Source organism: Giraffa tippelskirchi, chromosome X, assembly GCF_054371585.1.
Source record: "Giraffa tippelskirchi isolate mGirTip1 chromosome X, T2T-mGirTip1v1.2.pri, whole genome shotgun sequence".
Classification (NCBI taxonomy): domain Eukaryota; kingdom Metazoa; phylum Chordata; class Mammalia; order Artiodactyla; family Giraffidae; genus Giraffa; species Giraffa tippelskirchi.
Window position 1 is genome coordinate 20,153,164 of NC_137289.1, and position 13,590 is coordinate 20,166,753.

The 13,590-nt window shown below is 38.3% G+C and overlaps 1 protein-coding gene across 2 annotated transcripts in view; it reads left to right on the plus strand.

The window, feature by feature from the left end:
- The window catches only part of HS6ST2 (heparan sulfate 6-O-sulfotransferase 2), a 348,242-nt gene that overhangs the window by 26,691 nt on the left and 307,961 nt on the right, over positions 1 to 13,590 (plus strand). The gene's annotated exons all lie outside the window — the stretch shown is intronic.

Here is a 13,590-nt window from a genome sequence, read left to right on the forward strand (position 1 = left end):
AGCATCAGGGTCTTTTCCAATGAGTCAGCTCTTCGCATCAGGTGGCTGAAGTATTGGAGTTTCAGCTTCAACATCAGTCCTTCCAATGAACACTCAGGACTGATCACCTTTAGGATGGACTGGTTGGATCTCCTTGCAGTCCAAGGGACTCTCAAGAGTCTTCTCCAACACCACACTTCAAAAACATCAATTCTTTGATGCTCAGCTTTCTTTATAGTCCAACTCTCACATCCATACATGACCACTGGAAAAACCATAGCCTTGACTAGATGGACCTTTGTCAGTAAAGTAATGTCTGCTTTTTAATATGCTGTCTAGGTTGATGAAAACTTTCCTTCCAAGGAGTAAGTGTCTTTTAATTTCATGGCTGCAGTCACCATCTGCAGTGATTTTGGAGGCCGCAAAAATAAAGTCCTCCACTGTTTCCACTGTTTCCCCATCTATTTGCCATGAAGTGATAGGACCAGATGCCGTGATCTTAGTTTCATGAATGTTGAGCTTTAAGCCAACTTTTTCACTCTCCTCTTTCAATTTCATCAAGAGGCTCTAGTTCTTCACTTTCTGCCATAAGGGTGGTGTCACCTGCATATCTTAGGTTATTGATATTTATCCCGGCAGTCTTGATTCCAGCTTGTGCTTCATCCAGCCCAGCGTTTCTCGTGAGGTACTCTGCATATAAATTAAATAAGCAGGGTGACAATATATAGCCTTGACGCACTCCTTTCCTGATTTGGACCAAATCCTTTGTTGCATGTCAAGTTCTAACTGTTGCTTCTTGACCTGCATACAGGTTTCTTAAGAGGCAGTTCAGGTGGTCTGGTAATCCCATCTCTTTCAGAATTTTCCACAGTTTGTTGTGATCCGCACAGTCATAGGCTTTGGCATAGTCAGTAAAGCAGAAATACATGTTTTTCTGAAACATTTTCAGATTTCCTTGGTGTTTACCTAATGTCTGTTTGCTGTTCTAGTATCCATCCAGGAGACTATACTAAATTTAGTCATTCCATATTATGCCTTGTTTGGTTCCTCTTTGTTGTGACAACTTTTTAGATTTCTTTTTTTTTCTGTTTTTAAAAAATTTGTTTATTTTTTAATTGAAGGATATTTGCTTTACTAAATTTTGTTATTTTCTGTCTATCCTCAACATGAATCACCCATAGGTATACTTAATATCTCCTCCCTTTTGAACCTCCCTCCTATCTCTCTCCCGATCCTATCCCTCTGCGTTGATACAGAGCCCCTGTTTGAGTTCCCTGAGCCATACAGCAAATTCCCATTGGCTCTCTATTTTGTATATGATAATTTAAGTTTCCATGTTGCTCTTTCCGTACATCTCACCTTCTGCTCCCCTGTCCCCACATCCATAAGTCTATTCTCTATGTCTGTTTCTCCATTGCTGCCCTATAAATGAATTCTTCAGTACTATTTTTCTAGATTCTGTATATATGCGTTAAAATATGATATTTATCTTTCTCTTTCTGACTTACTTCACTCTGTATAATAGGTTCCAGGTTCATCCACCACATTAGAACTGACTCAAATGCGTTCCTTTTTATGGCTGAGTAGTATTCCACTGTGTATAAGTACCACAACTTCTTTATCCATTCTTCTGTCAGTGGACATCTAGGTTGCTTCCATGTTCTAGCTGTTGTGAATAGTGCTGCAATGAACAATGGGATACATGTGTCTCTTTCAATTTTTGTTTCCTCAGGGTATATGCTTAAGAGTGGGATTGCTGGGTCATATGGTGGTTTTATTCCTAGTTTTTTAAGGAATCTCCATACCGTCTTCCATAGTGGCTGTATCAATTTACATTCCCACCAACAATGCAGGAGCTTTCCCTTTCCTCCACACCCTCTCCAGCATTTATTGTTTGCAGACTTTGATGATGGCCATTATGACTGGTATGAGGTGATATCTCACTGTTGTTTTGACTTGCATTTCTCTAATAATGAGTGATGCTGAGCCTGTTTTCCAGGTGTTTGTTAGCCATCTGTATGTCTTCTTTGGAGAAATGTCTGTTTAGGTCTTTTTCCCACTTTTTGATTGGGTTGTTTGTTTTTCTGGTATTGAGTTGTATGAGCTGCTTGTACATTTTGGAAATTAATCCTTTGTCAGTTGTTTCATTTGCTATTATTTTCTCCCATTCTGAGGGCTGTCCTTTCACCTTGTTTATAGTTTCCTTTGCTGTGCAAAAGATTCTAAGTTTAATCAGGTCCCACTTGTTTGCTTTCATTTTTGTTTCCATTACTCTAGGAATTGGGTCATAGAGGATCTTTGATTTATGTCAACAAATGTTCTGCCTATGTTTTCTTCTAAGAGTTTTATAGTTTCTGATCTTACATTTAGGTCTTTAATCCATTTTGAGTTTATCTTTGCGTATGGTGTTAGGAAGTGTTCTAATTTCATTCTTTTACATGTAGCTGTCCTGTTTTCCCAGCACCATTTATTGGACAGGCTATCTTTGTCCCATTGTATATTCTTGCCTCCTTTGTCAAAAATAAGGAACCTATAGGTGCATGGGTTTATTTCTGGGCTTTCTACCTTGTTCCATTGGTCTATATTTCTGTTTTTGTGCCAGTACTATTCTGTCTTGATGACTGTACCTTTGTAGTATTATCTGAAGTCAGGAAGGTTGATTCCTTCAGCTCTATTGTTCTTTCTCAAGACTGCTTTGGCTATCCGGGGTCCTTTGTGTTTCCATATGAATTGTGAAAATTTTTGTTCTAGTTCTGTGAAAAATGCTATTGGTAATTTGATAAGTGTGGCACTGAGTCTGTAGATTGCATTTGGTAGTCGAGTCATTTTCACAATATTGATTCTTGCAACCCAGGAACATGGACTATCTCTCCATCTGTTTATGTCATCTTTGCTTTCTTTCATTAGTGTCTTATAATTTTCTGTGTACAGTTCTTTCATCTCCTTCGGTAAGTTTATTCTTATATATTTAATTCATTTTGTTGCCGTGGTGAATGGTATTGATTCCTTAATTGCTCTTTCTGATTTTTCATTGTTAGTATATAGAAATGCAAGTGATTTCTGTGTATTGATTTTGTATCCTGCAACTTTGCTAAATTCACTGATTAACTCCAGTAATTTTCTGATAGTATCTTTAGGGTGTTATATGTACAGTATTATGTCATCTGCAAACAGTGAGAGCTTTACTTCTTCTTTTCTGATCTGGATTCCTTTTATATCTTTTTCTTCTCTGATTGCTGTAACTAGGACTTCCAGAACTATTTTGAATAATAGTGGTGGAAGTGGACACCCTTGTCTTGTTCCTGATCTTAGTGGGAATGCTTTTAGTTTTTCACCATTGAGGATAATGTTTGCTGTAGGCTTATCATATATGGCTTTTACTATGTTGAGGTAGGTTCCTTCTATGCCCATTTTTTGAAGAGCTTTAATCAATCATAAATAGATGCTCAATTTTGTCAAAGCCTTTTTCTGCATCAATTGAGATTATCATTTGGTTTTTATCTTTCAATTTGTTAATATGGTGTATCAAATTGATTGATTTTCATATATTGAAAAATCCTTGTATCCTTGGATTAAACCCAACTTGATCATGGTATGTGAGCTTTTTGATGTGTTGCTGAATTCTGTTTGCTAACATTTTGTTGAGGATTTTTGCATCTATCTTCATCAGTGATATTGGCCTGTGGTTTTCTTTTTTTGTGTTGTCTTTGGTTTCGGTATCAGAGTGATGGTGGCCTCGTAGAATGAGTTTGGAAGTGTTCCTTCCTCTGCAATTTTTTGAAAGAGTTTTAGAAGGATACGCATTAGCTCTTTAAATGTTTGATAGAATTCTCCTGTGAAGCCATACTGGTCCTGGGCTTTTGTTTTTTGGGAGATTTTTTTATCACAAGCTTCAACTTCAGTGCTTGTAATTAGGTTGTTCATAATTTCCATTTCTTCCAGGTTATCTATTTTATTGCCATATAGTTCATAGTAGTCTCTTATAATCCTTTGTATTTCTGCATTGTCTGTTGTCACCTCTCCTTTTTGATTTCTAATTTTGTTTATTTGATTCTTCTCTCTTTTTTTCTTGATGAGTCTGGCTAAGGGTTTGCCAATTTTGTTTATGTTCTCAAAGAACCAACTTTTAGTTTTATTAATCTTTACTATTGTTTCTTTCATTTCTTTTTAATTTATTTCTGCTCAGATCTTTATGATTTCTTTCCTTCTAATAATTTTGGGGTTTTTTTCTTCTTCTTTTTCCAGTTGTTTTAGGTGTAAAGTTAGGTTGTCTATTTGATGTTTTTCTTGTTTCCTGAGGTAGGATTGTATTGCTATAAACTTCCCTCTTAAAACTGCTTTTGCTGCATCTCATAGGTTTTGAGTTGTCGTGTTTTCATTGTCATTTGTTTATAGAAATTTTTTGATTTCCTTTTTGATTTCTTCAGTAACCTATTGGTTATCTAGAAACATGCTGTTTAATCTCCATGTGTTTTCGTTTCTTGTAGTTTTTTTCTTGTAATTGATATCTAGTCTCATAGCGTTGTCATTGGAGAAGATGCTTGATACAATTTCAGTTTTCTTAAGTTTACTGAGGTTTGATTTGTGACCCAAGATGTCGTCTATCCTGGAGAATGTTCCATGTGCACTTGAGAAGAAGGTGTATTCTTCATCATTTGAATGGAATGTCCTGAAGATGTCAATGATATCCATCTCATCTAATGTATCATTTAAGACTTGTGTTTCCTTATTAATTTTCTGTTTTGATGATCTGTCCATTGGTATGAGTGGGGTGTTAAAGTCTCCTACATTATTGTGTTACTGTCAATTTCTCCTTTTATTTCTGTTAGTGTTTGTCTCATGTATAGAGGTGCTCCTATGTTGGGTGCATAGATATTTACAATTGTTATTTCTTCCTCTTGGATTGATCCTTTGATCATTATGTAGTGTCCTTCCTTATCTCTTGAAATCTTCTTTATTTTAAGGTCTATTTTGTCTGATATGAGGATTGCTACCCGAGCTTGCTTTTGCTTCCCATTTGCATGGAATAGATTTTTCCATCCTCTCACTTTCAGTCTATATGTGTCTTGAGGCCTGAAGTGGGTTTCTTGTAGACAGCATATGTATGGATCTTGTTTTTGTGTGCATTCAGCCCTTCTGTGTCTTTTGTTTGGAGCATTTAATCCATTTACATGTAAAGTAATTATTGACATATATGTTCCTATTGCCATTTTCTAATTGTTTGGGGTTGATTTTGTAGATCTTTTTCTTCTGTTGTATTTCTTGACTATATAAGTCCATTTAACATTTGTTGTAAAGCTGGTTTGGTGGTACTGAATTCTCTTAATTTTGCTTGTCTGAAAAGCTTTTTATTTCTCCATCAGTTTTGAATGAGATCCTTGCTGGGTACAGTAATCTTGGTTTAGATTTTTCCCTTTCAGTACTTTAAATATATCCTGCCATTTCCTTCTGGCCTGCAGAGTTTTTGCTGAAAGATCAGCTGTTAAGCATATGGGGTTTCCCTTGTATGTTACTTGTTCCTTCTCCCTTGCTGCTTTTAATATTCTTTTGCTGTGTTTAATCTTTTTTAGTTGGATTAGTGTGTGTCTTGGAGTTTTTCTCCTTGGGTTTATTCTGTATGGAAATCTTTGTGCCTCTTGGACTTGATTGGCTATTTCCTTTTCCATGTTGGGGAAATTTTCACCTATAATCTCTTCAAACATTTTCTCATACCCTTTCTTTTTCTCTTCTTCTGAGACCCCTATAATTCGAATGTTGGTGTGTTTGATATGGTCCCAGAGGTCTCGGAGACTGTCCTCAGCTCTTTTCATTCTTTTTTACTTTATTCTGCTCTTCAGAAGTTATTTCCACCATTTGATCTTCCAGCTCACTGATTCGTTCTCCTGCTTCAGATATTCTGCTGTTGATTCCTTCTAGAGTAATTTCAGTAAATGTGTTGTTTGTCTCTGTATGCTTATTATTTAATTCTTCTAGGTCTTTGTTAATTGATTCTTGCATTTTCTCCATTTTGTTTTCAAGGTTTTTGATCATCTTTACTATCATTATTCTGAATTCTTTTTCAGGTAATTTTCCTCTTTCCTCTTCATTTATTTGGACTTCTGTGTTCCTAGTTTGTTCCTTCATTTGTGCAATATTTCTCTGCCTTTTCAATTTTTTTTTAAGTTATTGTGTTTGAGGTGTCCTTTTCCCAGGCTTCAAGGAAAATTGAGCTCTTTCATTGAAGAAGGTTGAATTCTTTCTTCCTTTTGGTTTCTGCCCTCCTAAGGTTGGTCCAGTGGTTTGTATGAGCTTCATATTGGGTGAGATTTCTGCTGAAGTTTTGTTTGCTTGTTTTTCCTCTGATGGGCAAGGCTGAGTGAGGTGGTACTCCTGTCTGCTGATGATTGGGTTTGTATTTTTGTTTTGTTTGTTGTTTAGATGAGGCGTCCTGCACAAGGTGCTATACTAGTGGTTGGGTGATGCCGGGTCTTGTATTAAAGTGGCTTCCTTTGTGTGAGTTCTCACTATTTGATACTCCCTAGGGTTAGTTCTCTGGTAGTTTAGGGTCTTGGAATTAGTGCTCCCACTCCAAAGGCTCAGGGTTTGATCTTAAGTTTTCCATAGTTCTTTATATATTCTTTTCCACTGGTCAGGTCCTCCTGTCTGCTCTCAGCTGGTGTTCCACATGCACTTTTGTGTCTGAAGGTGTATTCCTGATGTATCCGTGGAGAGAGATGTACTCCACGTCCACCTACTCCTCCACCATCTTGTTCTCCTTCACAATTATCCCTTCATTCTTTTTTTGATTTTAGTAATTGAGTCTTCTATTTTGTTTGTCAGTTTAGGTTAATGTTTGTCATTTTTGTTTAATCTTTATAGAGAACCAACTTTTGGTTTCACTGATTTTTATTTTTTCTTAACTCTCAATTCCCACTGTAGTCTGTAATATTTCTTTTCTTCTGCTTGCTTGAGGTTTAATGTGTTCTTTATTTTTAAGTGCTTTGCAGTAGACAGGTTATTGAATTGAGATCTTTCTGTTTTTAAAAAATATAAGCATTTGCAGCTCTATAATTTCCTGTAAGCAGTACTTTAGCTGCATCTCATAAGTTTTGGCATGTTTTATTTCATTTAAATTATCTCAAAGATTTGCTAATTTCCCTTGTGCTTTCTTCTTTGAACCATTGGTTATTTAAGAGTTTATTGTTTAATTTCCACATATTTTTGAATTTCCAAATTTTCTTCTTTACATTGTTTATAATTTTATTCCATTGTAGTCAGAGAACATATGTTGTATGATTCATTCCTTTTAAATATATTGAGAAGTATTCCATATCCTAACATATGGTCTGTCCTGGAGAATGTTCTGTGTGCATTTGAGAAGATTATATTCTGCTGCTGATGGTGAAGTGTTCTGTAGATACCTGCTAAGTTTTGATGATTTATTGTACTGTTTAAGTCTTCTATTTCTTGCTGATCCTTTTTTGGTTGTTCTATCCATTATTGAAATTGGGATACCAAAGTCTCCAACAATTATTATTGAGTTTTGTATTTCTCCCTTTAAGTCTGGCAGTTTCTGCTTTATGTGTTTTTGGGCTCTGTTGTTAGCTGCATGTCTATTTGTGATTAGTATATTTTCCTAATGCATTATTCCCTTTGTCATTATAAAAGTTCCCTTTTCATCTCTGGTAACATTTATTAAAGTCTGTTTTCTCTGATATTGGCATAGGCAACCCATACTTCTTATGGTTTTTATTTCCATGATATATCTTTTTTCCTCCCTTTTTACTCAGATTATTTCTATCTTTAAATGTAATGTGTATTTCCTGTGGATAACTATATTTGGACCTTGTTTTTTCTAAAAAACAAAATCCATCTGACAGTCTGTGTCTTTTGATTGAAATATTTCACCCATTCATATTATTGATAGCTTGATTCAAGTCTGTAACATGACTTGTTTTGACTTAGTTGAAATCCTTCCCATTAACTAATTCATTCAGTATGTACTGAGTACCTTTCTATATAGCAGGCACTGTGTCAGGTCGTGGAATTACAGAGCTGGCAGTACCATAGCCACTGACTTTAGAGAGTTCTCAGACTAGTGAGGGGAGGTAAATATTAAAAAACAAATAGAGTGATCAGTGCTATAATAAAGGGGAACATGGGTTGCTGTGATGATGGAGAGAAGGGTATCTCAAATCAGGAAAGACTCTGCTGAGGGAGGTGACTCTTGAGCTGTCTCCAAGGATCTCCAGACAAGTGACAGGGTAGAACCTCAGGAAACAGCATGAGTAAAGGCACAGCTACATGAGGGAGTAGGGCTTGTACTTAGGGGCTGGGATGAGATCTGTGATCTCAGAACTAGATAGAAGCCAGGGCACATAGAGTCTTGCAGGGCATGAGCCTATTTGGACTTTATCCTGAGAGCAGACAGAAGGCATCGGGACATTTTAAGCAGGGGAGTATCGTGCTTTGATTTTAACTAAGTCACTTTGGCTGCCGTGTGGAGAAGGGACTGGAAATAAGTAAGAACACTCAACAGGGAGCCCAGTTGGAAGGCTGTGGAGTTGTGCTGGGAAGAGAGCTTGGTAGCTTGGCTTGGAAGAGTGGCTGTGGGTGTGTAGTGAAGTCCAAGTCGCTCAGTCGTGTCCGACTCTTTGCGACCCAATGGACTATATAGTCCATGGAATTCTCCAGGCAAAAATACTGGAATGGGTAGCCTTTCCCCTCTCCAGGGGATCTTCCCAACCCAGGGATGGAACCCAGGTCTCCCATGTTGCAGGTGGATTCTTTACCAGCTGAGCCACAAGGGAAGCCCAAGAATACTGGAGTGGGTAGCCTATTCCTCCTCCAGCAGATCTTCCTGACCCAGGAATTGAACCGGGGTCTCCTGCATTGCAGGCAGATTCTTTACCAACTGAGCTATCATGGGCGTGTAGAGGTGAGAAGATTCAGGAGATATTTAGGAGGAAGACTGGAAAGAATGTGGTGACTGAAGGCTATGGATAGTGGGGATGAGAGCTGGGGCAAGGAATTTCCTCCAAGGTTTCTGGCTTGGACAGACTGGAGGAAGAGCTGTGATGGGCAAGGGGATGGGGGATGAGGCTAGTTTTATACACATGGAACTTGAGGAGACTATGGTGTCACAATGTTGGATGCCCAGAGGTAGTAGATTTGCGGCTTGAGGGCTCAGGGTTGCAGATATAGGCTCAGAGTCACAAGGTGCTAATCTCATTAGCTCATTTAAAGTAATTTCTAAATAATAAAAAGTAAATTTTATTTGCAATATATAGACAAATTGTTCTTACTAGTTGCTGAGGGTAAAATCAGGGTAACTGGATCTAAATGATAGTAGAAAGAATGAGACAAGACTGTTGGGAACGGATTGACAAGAGGAAGCCATGCAGAATGGTGTGAAGGCCTTGCTGACCTCCGCCTAGCAGCAGGACTGTGAGTGAAGGCGAGCCAGGGCATCTATCAGCCTTGCCATTTGGATGCCCATTGTTTCCCATGGCATGTACCATGCATTGGGGAACAAACGCAAATTTTTGCCATGAAGTACGTGCACTGAAGAATCAATACCTGTCTTTATTTTTTCTTCCCTTTCTCTACGACTCTGCAAAAGCTTAGATTTGTCTAGATCACAGTTGTCCAAGGAGGAGTAAGAGTGAAAATTTTAGGGTAAGATAAATAACATTATGGACATTGTCTATAAGTGGTCAAATTATTAATGGAGACATTTATTCTCAGGAATCTAGAGTCAGCTATTCCATCTTTTTGAAAAAGGGGCTTTATTGAGGTATAATTGATACACAAGAAACTGCACACATTTAATGGATACAATTTGATGATGTGTTGGCACATAGGATTAGGGTTCTCATTTCTGTGACATCATTGCCACAGTCAAGTTAATAGTCAAATTCATCAACTCCGAAACTTTCCTTGGGTCCTCCTTCTTATGAGTATGGTATGGTAAGGACATTTACCATGAGCTCAGCTATGTCATCTTTACCCTAGGATTTGGAGTCATACAGACTTGAGCTAGGTGATGGCTGTTTCACTTACTACTTGTGAGACTTTGGGTAAATCACTAAATCTGGTTCTGATCTTTGATTCCCTCATTTGTAAAATTTGTAAAAACTTCATAGGATTGTTCTGAGGCACAAATGCTATAAGGTAAGTGAAAGGGCTTTATAAAGTATAAATTGCTATTTTGGTATTATTTATCATTTAGCTTTCTGATTTGTAAAATGTCAAAATGTTATCAGAAAAACTGAGTGTTGTTAATATCACAATGTATTGCTTTATTTAAAAGCTACTCATTTAGTTCATTTTTCTCTAATAACAAAGAATATCATTAAGTGGTTATTGGTTATCTATGTCTATGTTCCAAATCTCAGACTAACCAAGGGCTGATTGTATCTAGTTTTTCTCCAGTCTCAGAGGAACATATATGAGGGTATCTATTTATGACTCATTTGCCATTTCAAATATTCTTCTATAAAAACCTAAAATGTTTCAACTTCCATGACTTCGTAGCTATCATTACTCTTCCCTTTAGCTTGAAATGCTTTAATGGTCCCCAAACATTTAGATTATCTGATTTTTGCATATATTAGATGAAGCTTGGAATCATTAGTGTTTTCACTGTGCTCTATAAATATTCCTGGTTTCCAGCCTGAGCTGGAGATATTAAGAAGAGATGAAATTCAGCTCAAGTGCATATCCAAAGGATTTTGAGATAGTTTAGTTTACCTTTGATGATGTGGGACAGGTGAAGAACAAGACTTTACCGAATGATAAATTTTTTTAAACTGGGGAATAGTTACTGTAAGGAGTCATGTCATCTTTGCAAGCTTTTCAATCCAGTGCTGGATTCTAGAGGGGAAAATAACATTTTTGCAGAAATTGGGGCACTGCAGAAATTTTATGGAGCTCTGTAGACATTTTCTGATGCCTTGATATCTGTTTTTTTATTGTACATCTGAGTAATCTATTTACTAATGCTGTTACATATGGAGAGGGGCTGTGGTAGATGGTCTTATCCCTTAGAGTATGGGTTCCCAGGTTCCATTCCCAGCTCAGCACAGTGACTCTGAACAAAGCCCCTAAAGTTTTCTCTGCTTCTGTCTCCTTAATGGCAAAGTAGAAATGAATACTTACTATCACTGAACTCATGAAGATGCTGAATTGATAATCAGATCATGCCTTAAAACCACTTTGAGTTCTACTGAGAAATATTTTGTTCTCAAAATAAGCTGAGTCTCTGGTTTTGTAAGTTTAAATATATTGTCAAGAAGTGAATCCTTGGGGGAGCAAAACTCACAGACCATAGTGACATTAGCAAACAGAGATGGAAAAGATGACATTGAAGAAAGCGAAGAGGACTTTCTAGTCAGGAGGGAACCATTGAAATGCTGCTCAGATTTAGATAAGGACCATGGCCTGGTGGCTTGATGGCTTTTGCTCTCTTGTTGGTAATGAATTTGAAGGGATGGGATAAATGGAAGCAACCACTGATTGAGCCAAGGTGATACGCTCTCTATCCACCTAGTAACTTTTTGAAAAAGTATTTAATTGTTCACATGCTATTGCTGCTTTAATGTCTCTTTGACTTTACGCCTTTCAAAGATGTGACCTGTAAGGCAGCAGATACAAATGATAGCTCATCAGCATCTAATGGGCCAATGATGTACCCTGGCAGATATTCTCCTACTTCCTCCTTCCAACTACACAATTTGAAGAAAGAAGCCCCGGGGTCCTGACTAAGTCATCGGTATGACTACTTGAAGGATGATGTGGGCTTCTCATTGGCTGAGCAGTTTGAAGAAAGGCCTTCTGCATGCAGCCTGAGCCTGTTCAAGCAGGACCCTGGCTGGCTCTTGACTCGAGTATGAAAGTAGGAAGATGAACTTGTAGCATGTGAATATATCAGACATGGCATTCACCACACCATTGCCTTTGAAAAAATTTTTTTTTGGTAATACCAGATGTGAGCTCTCTAAGGCCAGGGACCGTCTTTCTTGTCTGTCTTCCAGAGCCTTTGTCCATAGCAGTCAATTAATGTTTATTGAATGAATAGAATAACTTTCAAACACCGTAACTCCAACCTGTCAAAAGCCAAACCCAGTTTTGTCTTTCAGTGGATGGCCAGTTTTCATATGAAGCTGAGTGCTCTCTGAACAGCACTTCCCAACTTAATTCTGTGGACATGAATCAACTGGGATCTGGTTAAAAATGCAGATTCTGAATCAGTAGGTCTGAGGTGGAGCCTGAGATTCTGCATTTTTAGCAAGCCTCCCAGGTGATGCAGATGCTGTTGGTCTGTATACTGCACTTCAAGTATCAAATGTCTAGACCCGGTCTCTGCAAAACTTAATCTATCATCAAGCCTTGTTGAGACTATCTCTTCTGCCCCAATTCTGACCGTTAATCTCTGTTTCTGTTGCCACCAATTTATCTGAAGCCTTCATATTATTTTGCAGGGATTTGTGTCATAGCTTTCATCTAATCTCCCTGTTTTTTTCCCCTCCACAGCATTCTCTGCACTGCAACCAAGGTGATATTTCTCAAATACGTTTCTGATCGTGCTTACGTTTGTGACCTTCTCTGCAGGGTAAAACAGCAAACCCTCTGTTGCTACACTGTCTTTGTATTAGGTGAGAGCAGGGGCAGGAGCAAAAAATGTGAGGTTTGAGGAGCCAAGGGCTTATAGTGATGGTGGACCAGTATTAGGGTCCAATTCACGCATACAGGGCTGCCTACAGGTACTCGTCCATCCATCCATTTATCCATCCATCCTGTGATGCTGTATGTATGCTTAGTCGCTCAGTTGTGTCTGACTCTGCGACCCCATGGACTGTGGCCCATCCATTTATCCAACCAATCATTTATGCAGCCAACCAGTTGGCCATCCGTGCATCCATCTGTCTGTCCATCCGTCTGTCCGTCCATCCATCCATCTGTCCATTCAGTCAGTTAGGCAGCTGGGCAGGAACCCAACATGTTAGGACCATTGGCTTTTGGACCAAAACAGTCAAATAAGTGTTTGCATGCCATTTATGGTAAAACCACAATAACTTGATACCCATTGTTTCAGATTCTTTGGCAGATGAAAGTTTTTTGAGGTGAAAGGCATCTCAAAGTTTTCCAGTCTAAATATCTGTTACTCTGGGCCCATCAGTCCAAAATCCCTTGCTCCCATTCTTTTTTCACTTGAATTACTGAGAATGTTAGTGTACACTGAATAGCAATTTGTTACAAATCCCGTACCATAAAGATTATTTGCCATTTCCTTTTTCTTTCAGATTTGTCTTGCTGTGCTTTGATCCAGGGTTTGGTAGATGGTAAGTGTGTGCAGATTCTCAGTGAGGTGTGAGCTTTGCTGACACTGAACCCATCCCAGCCATGGGATGTAACTGGTCCTGTCACAGTGCCAGGGTGGCTGTGGCTACGGTAGAATGTCACATTTCCTGGATTATGGCTTTTTGTTTTGGCCTTAACAAAGGAGCCCACCTGTGTTTGCTGATTTTAGGAGATAGGGAGAGGAGGAAGGAATCCTCTTTTTTTAGTGGGTGGATGGGCAGGAGGAATCTATCACAGGAATTCTTAGGTCACGGCTGCTTTTCCAGTCTT